Source organism: Scylla paramamosain, chromosome 19 (assembly GCF_035594125.1).
Source record: "Scylla paramamosain isolate STU-SP2022 chromosome 19, ASM3559412v1, whole genome shotgun sequence".
NCBI lineage: Eukaryota > Metazoa > Arthropoda > Malacostraca > Decapoda > Portunidae > Scylla > Scylla paramamosain.
This window is the reverse complement of record NC_087169.1, coordinates 4,202,097-4,212,116: the sequence shown is the minus strand read 5'-3', so window position 1 is coordinate 4,212,116 and position 10,020 is coordinate 4,202,097. Positions and strand designations below refer to the sequence as shown.

At 38.7% G+C, this 10,020-nt stretch overlaps 1 long non-coding RNA gene across 1 annotated transcript in view; it reads left to right on the top strand.

Annotated features, from left to right (window-relative positions):
• Positions 1–9,801, top strand: part of LOC135109603 (uncharacterized) — a 26,287-nt gene extending 16,486 nt beyond the window's left edge. The window contains exon 2 of the long non-coding RNA XR_010272819.1: positions 6,348–9,801. This is a non-coding gene — a long non-coding RNA (uncharacterized LOC135109603). The remainder of the gene's footprint in view (positions 1–6,347) is intronic.
• The last annotated feature ends 219 nt before the right edge of the window (positions 9,802–10,020 follow it).

The following is a 10,020-nucleotide window of genomic DNA, read 5'->3' as shown; positions in this document are numbered from 1 at the left end:
TAAGTCAAGGCCGCTCTACTGGTGATCTTCTGGCTTTCCTTACTGAGTCTTGGTCATCCTCTTTTAGAGATTTTGGTGAAACTTTTGCTTTTGCCTTGGACATATCAAAAGCCTTTGATAGAGTCTGGCACAAAGCTTTGATTTCCAAACTACCCTCCTACGGTTTCTATCCTTCTCTCTGTAACTTAATCTCAAGTTTCCTTTCTGACTGTTCTATTACTACTGTGGTAGACGGTCACTGTTCTTCTCCTAAATCTATTAACAGTGGTGTTCCTCAGGGTTCTGTCCTGTCACCCACTCTCTTCTTATTATTCATTAATGATCTTCTAAACCAAACTTCTTGTCCTATCCACTCCTACGCTGATGATACCACCCTGCACTTTTCCACGTCTTTTCATAGACGTCCAACCCTTCAGGAGGTAAACATATCACGCAGGGAAGCCAAAGAACGCCTGACTTCTGATTTTTCTAAAATTTCTGATTGGGGCACAACAAACTTGGTATTCTTCAATGCCTCAAAAACTCAATTCCTCCATCTATCAACTCGACACAACCTTCCAGACAACTATCCCCTCTTCTTCAATGACACTCAACTGTCCCCCTCTTCTACACTGAACATCCTTGGTCTGTCCTTTACTTATAATCTGAACTGGAAACTTCACATCTCATCTCTAGCTAAAACAGCTTCTATGAATTTAGGTGTTCTGAGACGTCTCCGCCAGTTTTTCTCACCCCCCCAGCTGTTAACTCTGTAAAAGGGCCTTATCCGTCCTTGTATGGAGTATGCTTCACATGTCTGGGGGGGTTCCACTCATACTGCTCTTCTAGACAGGGTGGAATCAAGAGCTTTTCGTCTCATCAACTCCTCTTCTCTAACTGACTGTCTTCAGCCTCTCTCTTACCGCCGCAATGTTGCATATCTAGCTGTCTTCTACCGCTATTTTCATGCTAACTGCTCTTCTGATCTTGCTAACTGCATGCCTCCCCTCCTTCCGCGGCCTCGCTGCACAAGACTTTCTTCTTTCTCTCACCCCTATTCTGTCCACCTCTCTAACGCAAGAGTTAACCAGTATTCTCAATCATTCATCCCTTTTTCTGGTAAACTCTGGAACTCCCTGCCTGCTTCTGTATTTCCACCTTCCTACGACTTGAATTCCTTCAAGAGGGAGGTTTCAAGACACTTATCCTCATATTTTTGACCACTGCTTTGACCCTTTTATGGGACTGGTATTTCAGTGGGCATTTTTTTTACTAGATTTTTGTTGCCCTTGGCCAGTATCCTTCCTACATAAAAAAAAAAAAAGGAGGGAACAGAAAAGGGGCTACTCTCAGTTGCCTAAGACACCTGAGTTTCTGTGAGAAAAAGAAGATGAGGTTTAAAAAAGGAGAGGTGGTGTTCTACAGATTGAAAATTAGATCTTAGACCGCGAATGTTGCAGAAGTTTATAAAGAAAAAGTTGAGGGGGTGTCAGAAAGGCAGTTCAGGTCGTCGACAGAAAGGCAGTCCGACCTGGGGACATTCATAGTCTCCTTCCCAGATGGGGACTCCGAGGCTGGTGATGAGGCCATGATGATTTTAAAATTTTTGAGTGAAGTGTGTGTGTGTTATTAGGTGCTTGTAGTTTTGTGTGGAGGAAGAGAATTGTCTTTAGAGTCTTTAGAGGATAGGCTGTGACTGCCCCCTTGTGTTGTGAGACACAAAGGGAAACATTCAGTGAGGTCACAGCTGGGTTTAATGATAAGTTCACAGCACCCCCTGAACAGTGCTTTAGACCTCACTGGAAGTAATTATCGTTTCGGCAGGTGTCTACTGCTTCCTCCTCTGTGACTGATATGTTAGTGAATGGAAGAATGCGTAATATTGTGGATTGCATGTGGACAGGCGAGAACGGGATGACTGATATTGTCTCGGACTTTAACATGTTGGTGCTACAATGTAAGTTGTATGAAAATGAGGAAAGGGATACAAAGGGTAAGAGAACAAAGTGGAGGTTGAATGATGTAACATGGGAGAATTTCTACGTAGACTACAGTGAGAAAACCTGGGAGGATGAATGGGGTGGATGAACTGAATGATAGACTTGTAGAGAATGTGTGAGGAATGCAGCAGTCAGCCGGATAGGGTATATAGGAATGAGTGCTAGAAAAAGTATATATAAGCCGTGGTGGAGTGAAGAGATTACGGATGCTAGGAAGAAGAGAAAGAGACTAAATAGGGTGTGCAGGCAATTGAGAAAAAGGAGGCATGAGAGTACGGATACTAAAAGTTATTGCATGAGCAACGTATGTGAGTCAGCAGCGAGAGTAGAAACGAAAGAAATGCTAAAGTTAGACGTGAGAGAAGTGTGATTCAGTCCCTAAGAGAGAAAGGTGTTGAGGGTGGCCGAGAATGGTACAGATTCCTGAAGGGTGAGGGGATGCCTGACAGTGAAAATATGGAGAGTCTAAAGGTGAATGTGCCAGTAGTGACAGAGGATGAAGAAATGAGAAAGGCGATAACAGAATTTTGAGAAGAGATTGGTGGTGTAAGCAAGGTACTTCAGACAAGAGAAGTAAATGAAGGATGCGGATGAGTTGAATGAAAGAATCAGCAGGGAGAAAGTGAAGAAATATGTGAAAAAGTAGAAGAATGGGAAGGCAGCAGGGCCAGGTGAGATACCTTGTCACTATGAAACGTATGAAAAGGAGAGGAAGTCGTGATTGGTAGGATGATTGAGCTATTTAACCATGTGTGGGAAGAGGAAAGCGTACCATGAAAGTGGAAAGATTGCAGGGTGACTCTGTTGCATAAATTGTAAGTACTTAGGTTTTCAAGACTTAGGGAAAGCTTATGATAGGGTGAAAAAAAAAATGCAAGGTAAAGTCTTATAAAAGATTGGGTTGACTGCAAAGATAGTTAATATAGTGAGAAATACGTACGTAGACACAATAGTTAAATACAGACTATAGGAGATATAGAAACCGTCTGGATGAAGAGTGAGAGAGGAGCTAGACAAGGATGTTTTATCACCAATCATTTTTAGCTTATATGCAGAGGACGTAGCAGCCAGAATAAGAGGAATGAATATGGAAGTGAGTGTGAGGAATGATATGAGTGTTTTTTTTTATGCAGATGATGTAGTCGTTATGAGTGAATCGGCAGAGGAGCTCCAAAGTTTGTTGGATGTTATAGATGGGTATGGATGAGATTTTGAAGTGGGATTTAGCAGTGAGAAAAGCAAGGTAATGATTGTGAATAGATAAAAGAATGAGAAAAATTTAGTGGGGAGACTGTGAGGAAACTAATTTCAACGGACAGATGAATACAAGTACCAAGAGGTTTGGATGAGTCTGAATGGATGTGTGAAGGCTGGTGAACCAGTGGGTGGGTCGACTATGATGTGCAGCAAGGATGAGAGGAAGTACGTATGATGTGCTGCGAGAGGTTTGGAAGAGCGTGCATGTTCCGAGCATTATGTATGATATTAATGTGATTCCGTGAAATGAGAATGAATTAGAAAAATTAGAAGTAGGACAGAATAAAGAAGAAAAGAGTGACACTGAATGTACTACCAAGGTATGCAGCGATAAAGGCTTAGAAAAGAGATATGGGATGGAGTACTTTTAGAGAGAGACATGTAAAGGCAGCCTTGAGGTACAAAGCTAGGTTAGAGGGAATGGATGATGTAAGATAAGTGAGAAAGATATTTACATGTAATGTTAGGAGTAGCATGAGGGGGAAGTGTTCCATGATGGTAGTAGAGTGGCTTGAAAATAAGCTGGGGTTTGGAATGAATGGGAATGAATTTGGAATAAATGGGATGTAAGAAAATGGAAAAGTGAGATAGATAAAATAGGTGAGCGTGTGGGAAAGTGAATGGAAGAATATGATGGAACAAGAGAGTACTTGGGAATGGTATAGAGAGAAAGAGGCCTCGATGTATGAAAAGTGATATGAGGGAAGACTGGGCGGTGATCTCTTTCAAAATAGGGCACATTGCATGGAATGATCCGATTCCCACTGCAAAGTGTGCCAGATGTGTGACATGGGAGAGGATGAGACGATGGTGCATGTGATGTTGGAGTATGTGAAGTATGCCAGAGACATGAGTGAAATGGTTCAAGTAGAGCTGAGGCAACTTGGACATGCCAGAGTGGAAAAAAAAACAGGAAGGAAATGGATGGTGGTGCTGCTGGGATTGTGTGGAGAGACAAATGGAAGGATGATTGACGCTGTATAAAAATTTTTCCTGGAGAAAATGTCGCGAGCTAGATGTCAGAACTAGTGATGCGATAGATGCTACCTGTTGTCCGTCTATCGTTTTTTTTTATTTTGTTTTATTACAAGATCTGTTGATACAAATGTTTGGCTCAGGAGTAGTCTTGAGCCATCTATAGTATCATGAATAAGATCATGAGTCCAGCTCCCTATTTTATTTATTTATTTATTTATTTATTCACTTACTTATCTATTTATTTATTTTTTGTAAGAGGCGGTATCTATTTTATCTTGCACTACCCGAAAAACCCGCTTTCCCAGCACGTCCCCAACATTAAAGGGGATAAGAGCCGAAAAAAAAAAAAAAAAAAAAAGGAAATAAGAGCCTTGCGACTCTTCTTAATATTTACCGATGTGTTATGAGCTAGTTGAAGTTTGGTACTGTGGCAACACTGGATACTGTCTGTGTATGGATTGTTGTTGTGGAGCAGGTTTAAGTTGTACTGATCCGCTCTGAGTTTTGTGTTGTTCAACTTGTGGGAGAATTCAATGAGTCATTCGACCGCATCATGAGTACCACACCAGAAATAGAAGTACTGCATTACTATGTATATCATTTGTGTAAGATGAATGAAAGCGTCAGTGTAGCTACATAAAACCTCTTTATTTCTCGACGTTTCGGTACAGAAACTATGCCATATATCAAGGAGATGTTGACAAATAAAAGCGTGTGAAAGTTATATGTAAAGAAAAAACAAGAGGACAAAAAAAAAAAAATCAAAAAATATAAAGAGGGTAGGCTGACTGGGTGGTGATAAGTTGGGGTGCGAATTTTCCTATGCGTATTAATTCCAATATTCTAATGTTAGCACTGTTTGAGGAGTCTAAATTTTCAAAGTAATTTTTCCTAGTAGGTAAGATACAATGCAGAGTGAGGAGGTGGTCTTACACATATGATCTTACACCGTCTATGTAATAAGTTAAATGTTTTGTACCCTCAGATAGATTTAAGATTCGTTTTTCTGAATGAATTTAAAACAGGTTAATTTTTTTTAAGTTCAAGAACCGCCTACCGACTGAACTAAGATTATCTGTCGTTTACAAATTCACTTCCCCTAGTTGCAGGACAAGGTATATAGGCAGCACTGTGCGCTCCTATAAAAGCAGGACAGATGAGCACTTAGGTCAGTCGAGCGGGACCGGCCGCCCTCTACTTGCACCTTCACATCCTGCAGTAAGGGAACATCTTGTTCAGTGTAATTTATCACCTAGGAAAAATTACTTTGAAATTTTGACTCCTCATTAGAATATTGGAATCAATGTACATAAAAAAAAAGATAAAAAAAGAAAATTGCTCATTAATTTAACAACACCCAGTCAGCCTGTCCTCTTTACATCTTTTGATTTTTTTTTTTTTTACATCTATTGTTTTATCTTTATATACAATTTTCACACGCTGTTATTTGTCCACATCTCTTTGATAATGGCATAGTCTCTGTGCCCAAACGTCGAAAATGAACATATTTAATGTAGCTACATTGGTGCTTTTATTAATCTGTAAGATCCGGTTCCTCACGGACCAACCTATCTCAGAAACCATTTGTGTCATTTGTATGCTATGTCACTGTTAGTGTTGATTATTATTAGTGGTGGTGATGGTTATGGTGGTGGTGGAAGTAGTAATAGTAGTTGTAGTAGTAGTAGTAGTAGTAGTAGTAGTAGTAGTAGTAGTAGTAGTAGTAGTAGTAGTACTGTAGTAGTAGTAGTAGTAGTAGTAGTAGTAGTAGCGGTAGTAGTAGTAGTAGTAGTAGTAGTAGTAGTAGTAGTAGTAGTAGTAATAGTAGTAGTAGTAGTCGTAGTAGTAGTAATGGTAGTAGTAGTAGTAGAAGTAGAAGTAGAAGGCAGTAGATACATTGGTATATAATTATTCTTATCATCATTATATCAGTATATACATTGGTATATAATTATTCTTATCATCATTATATCGTGTACTCCAAAATACATCTGGAAGGGATACTAAGGGCAGTGAGGAGGAATATAATAAAGAAATTTTTGATTAAAACGTTTGAACAGGTAAGAACATTTAAATCTAATCGCATTTTTATATAATCGCCAAAAAGATGTAAAACCAAACCATCTTCCACAGGGCTGCCTTCTCCCTGGGGTACTGGCAATCTGTGAACCAAACTGTAAAGGGAAGAAACCTGGTGACAAGGTTGAAGACCCCAAAGACTGCAAAAGGTACTACATTTGCATGAGCGGTGAAGTCCCTTCCGACGTTTCCGTCCCGTGCGATCCTGGTAACATTTTTGATCCACATCTAGAGGTTTGTTCACCTGGCGACACGTGCATGGCCAGCTGTGTCCCACCTAACTGTCACCTGACCTGTACTGAGCAGGTTGATCTCATTTCTGACCCCTTTGACTGTAGCGTGTACTGGATGTGTCTGGCAGGTCAAGTTGTGGGCGATTCAAAACGTTGTGAGTCCGACGCACCGTATTTCAATGGGAAATTTTGTGTGCAGGATAAATCCCAGTGTTGCAGTGAGCTATGCACACCATACTGCTACAAGGATGTTTATCAGATACCCGACCCTACAAACTGCACGGCGTTTTACATCTGCGAGAAAGAGGGAGTGCCCAGTGAAGCCTACCACTTTTCCTGTAAAAATAATGAGATATTTGATATCACTCTGGGCCGATGTACTCCAGACGCGCAGTGCAGGCCCCTGTGTGATGATGGAACTGGTAACATTGAGCCACCCGAACCAAATACGTCCAGTACCACCACCACCACAAATAATCCAGGTGGATGTAAGGACACCATGATTTGCATCAGTAGTGGATTTTTTGCACAATGCACCACGTGTCAGCCCGGTTACTTTGATTGTAAGGGAGCGGGGCAACAGGGCACCCTTCACATGTGTCCTAACGGTAAAGTCTTCAATACAAATCCTAGCGCTCCTTTCTGCCTCCCTCCTGAAAGCTGTCCCTTTGATCCTTAACCTCTAAACACCCACAAAGCTGTAAACCCATCAACTATGCTGGAGATTTTTAAATTCTTTATTTTCCTAAAACTATTTTCATTAATATATAAACATAAAAAAACTCAAGAAAATAAGGATAGGTGCAAAAATCCATCAGGCCTATAGATGGCAGTCTCTCTCTATGAAACATGGCTACCTCTTTCCGAATATCATTCTCATCCATAATTTTATCTAATCTTCCTTTAGAGCTCTATATTGATGTAACACTAACAACCTGATTACTGAGTCTATTCCTTTCATTTACCATTCTGTTTAAGAAATAATTCCTTCTTATCTCTTTAAAATCTAACTTTTCAAATTTGAACTCATTATTTCTTATTCTACCCTTACTACCGATCCTGATAATTTTGCTTATATTATCTTTGTTATATCTACTATACCACCTAAAGACCTCTATCAAGTCCTCTCTTAACCTACACCTCTCATATTTGTTAAGTACCTGCACATACCAAGTGAGTGGCAGAGGAGAAGGGAAGCTGGCAAGGTCAAAGCCTCTTAACTACTTGCGTTATAAACATGAAGGTTTCTCTCACATATTTATGCTGGTTTGAATTTTTAAAGTGATACACATATGCACACTACATAAGTTGAAATATTTCAGTCAAAAATGACTAAATTTATATTGGTATAGATTTATTTGAATTTGTTGTTTGGAAGTGAGTTTTAAGTTGTAATAATAATAAGTATTTATTTTCCAATAATTGATTTATATGTACGTTGTATGAATGAATGAGTATACGCAGCATTTTTGATAAGATGTTGCCTTTGATTCATCCTTCTTCTTTGTGTTCGCCTTATTTTATTCTACAGCCTTCACTCTTCCACCCTTTCCAATAGCAAGCTCTGAAACTTGCACTATTACTCTAAAGCAAGAGATAGCTAATACCTTCACTCTCACACTCTTCCAATGGCAAGTATTGGACTCGGGCTTTTTATATTTTTTTTTTCACTCTTGCTTTGTTCTCCTTTACATAAAAAAAAATAAATAAATAAAAATAAAATAAATAAATAAAAATATCTATCTATATACCATTCTGTCAGCCTGTCCTGTCTGTCCTGTCAGCCCTTAATGGAAAGGGATGGTCTCGTGGACAACCCTAGTACACCCTAATAATGTCAATAATGATAATAGACTAGTAGAATAAAGGCAAAATGAAGGTTAAATTAAAGATTAAAAGTGCAATGCCTACGAATCTATTAATTTGTAAATAAGATCTACGTTATTTTATTATTATTATTATTACTATTATTATTATTATTATTATTATTATTGTTATTATTATTAGTAGTAGTAATAGTAGTAGTAGTAGTAGTAGTAGTACTAGTAGTAGTAGTAGTAGTAGTAGTAGTAGTAGTAGTAGTAGTAGTAGTAGTAGTAGTATTGTTATTATTATTATTATTGTTATGATGATGATGATGGTGATCATGATACATTGAAATTATACGCTTTATGCTTTGGCTTTGTTCATCTTTCACTTGTAACCACAAGCAAGAGTGGTGCGAGTGAAGGATTTCAGCAAGAATGGAAGGCACAGTCCACAAGAAGGTAGTGAGGCGTCCGTGTTGTATAACATGGAGACAGCAGTAATGACAGAAAGGCAGAGACGAGACTGGGAAGAGATAAGGAGTGCATGGGGAGGTGGATGTTGGAGGTCGGCTAATATATCTTTTTACTTTTTTTTTTCTATTCTGTCCATCTCCCTAATGCAAAAATTAATCCGCATTCTCTAGCATTTATCCATATTCTGGTAAACTCTAGAATTCCCTGCCTGCTTCTGTATTTGCTCCTTCCTACGACTTGAACTCTTTGATGAAGGATTCAAGACACTTAACCTCTAATTATAGATGATTATTTTTTTTACCTTTTTTTTAGAGACAAACACCTCGGAATGCCTTTTTTTGTTTTTCGTTTTTTTTTTTTTTTTTTTTTTTAGCCCAAGCCAGTGTTTTTAATACATACAAATAAAAATAAATAAATAAAATAACATATTATCAGTGCTGGGAAGTATTTGTAATGACTGGATGAAGAACTTACATTTTCCATTACAAAACACGAGAAATTACTGTATTACAGATATCAGAGGTGGACGTGGCATGACCGGTGTTCTGCTTTGTGACTATTACCACGTTCTGCCACATCACACATCATAATCCCACAAAAATGAATTATGTTCTATATCTATTATATACCAGGGTGACAATTCATATGGATAATCACCTAATAAATAGCATCACAACCCCTAACAGAAGCAATTAAAAGATTAGTTAGGATTTTTGGGCAAGACAGAGAGGCCACCAAACATCATGTAGCATGGAGAACAGGCATAACATAAACAAAGCTGACACATGTAAGCTTGCCTCTTTAACTCTTCCATTATCGACTGTCCTCCCATATGTAAGCAATGGGTTTCTGTGCATCACCGACGCCCCACCCATTCCTCCACATCGTGCATAGATAGTTTCCAACTCGTTACCAAATCACTTCTATTCACAATATCGCATTTATGATTATGTCGTCTGTCACATAAACCCTCAGTAAAAGGAAGATTTGGAAGATGTCTTTTAATTTAAATTTACCTGTTATACTAAAATGTTTGTGTTCTTATTACAAATAAATATATTAACCTCAAAATCAGAGAAAACACAACATAATAATGATGAAATTATTTGCATTGGAAAGAGCACTGATCTCTGACAAAAATTAGATGGTCTTGTGTAGACGAAAGTGATGAGTTGTGGGGCCCATGGAAGGCCCAGTCAGGTACACAATACG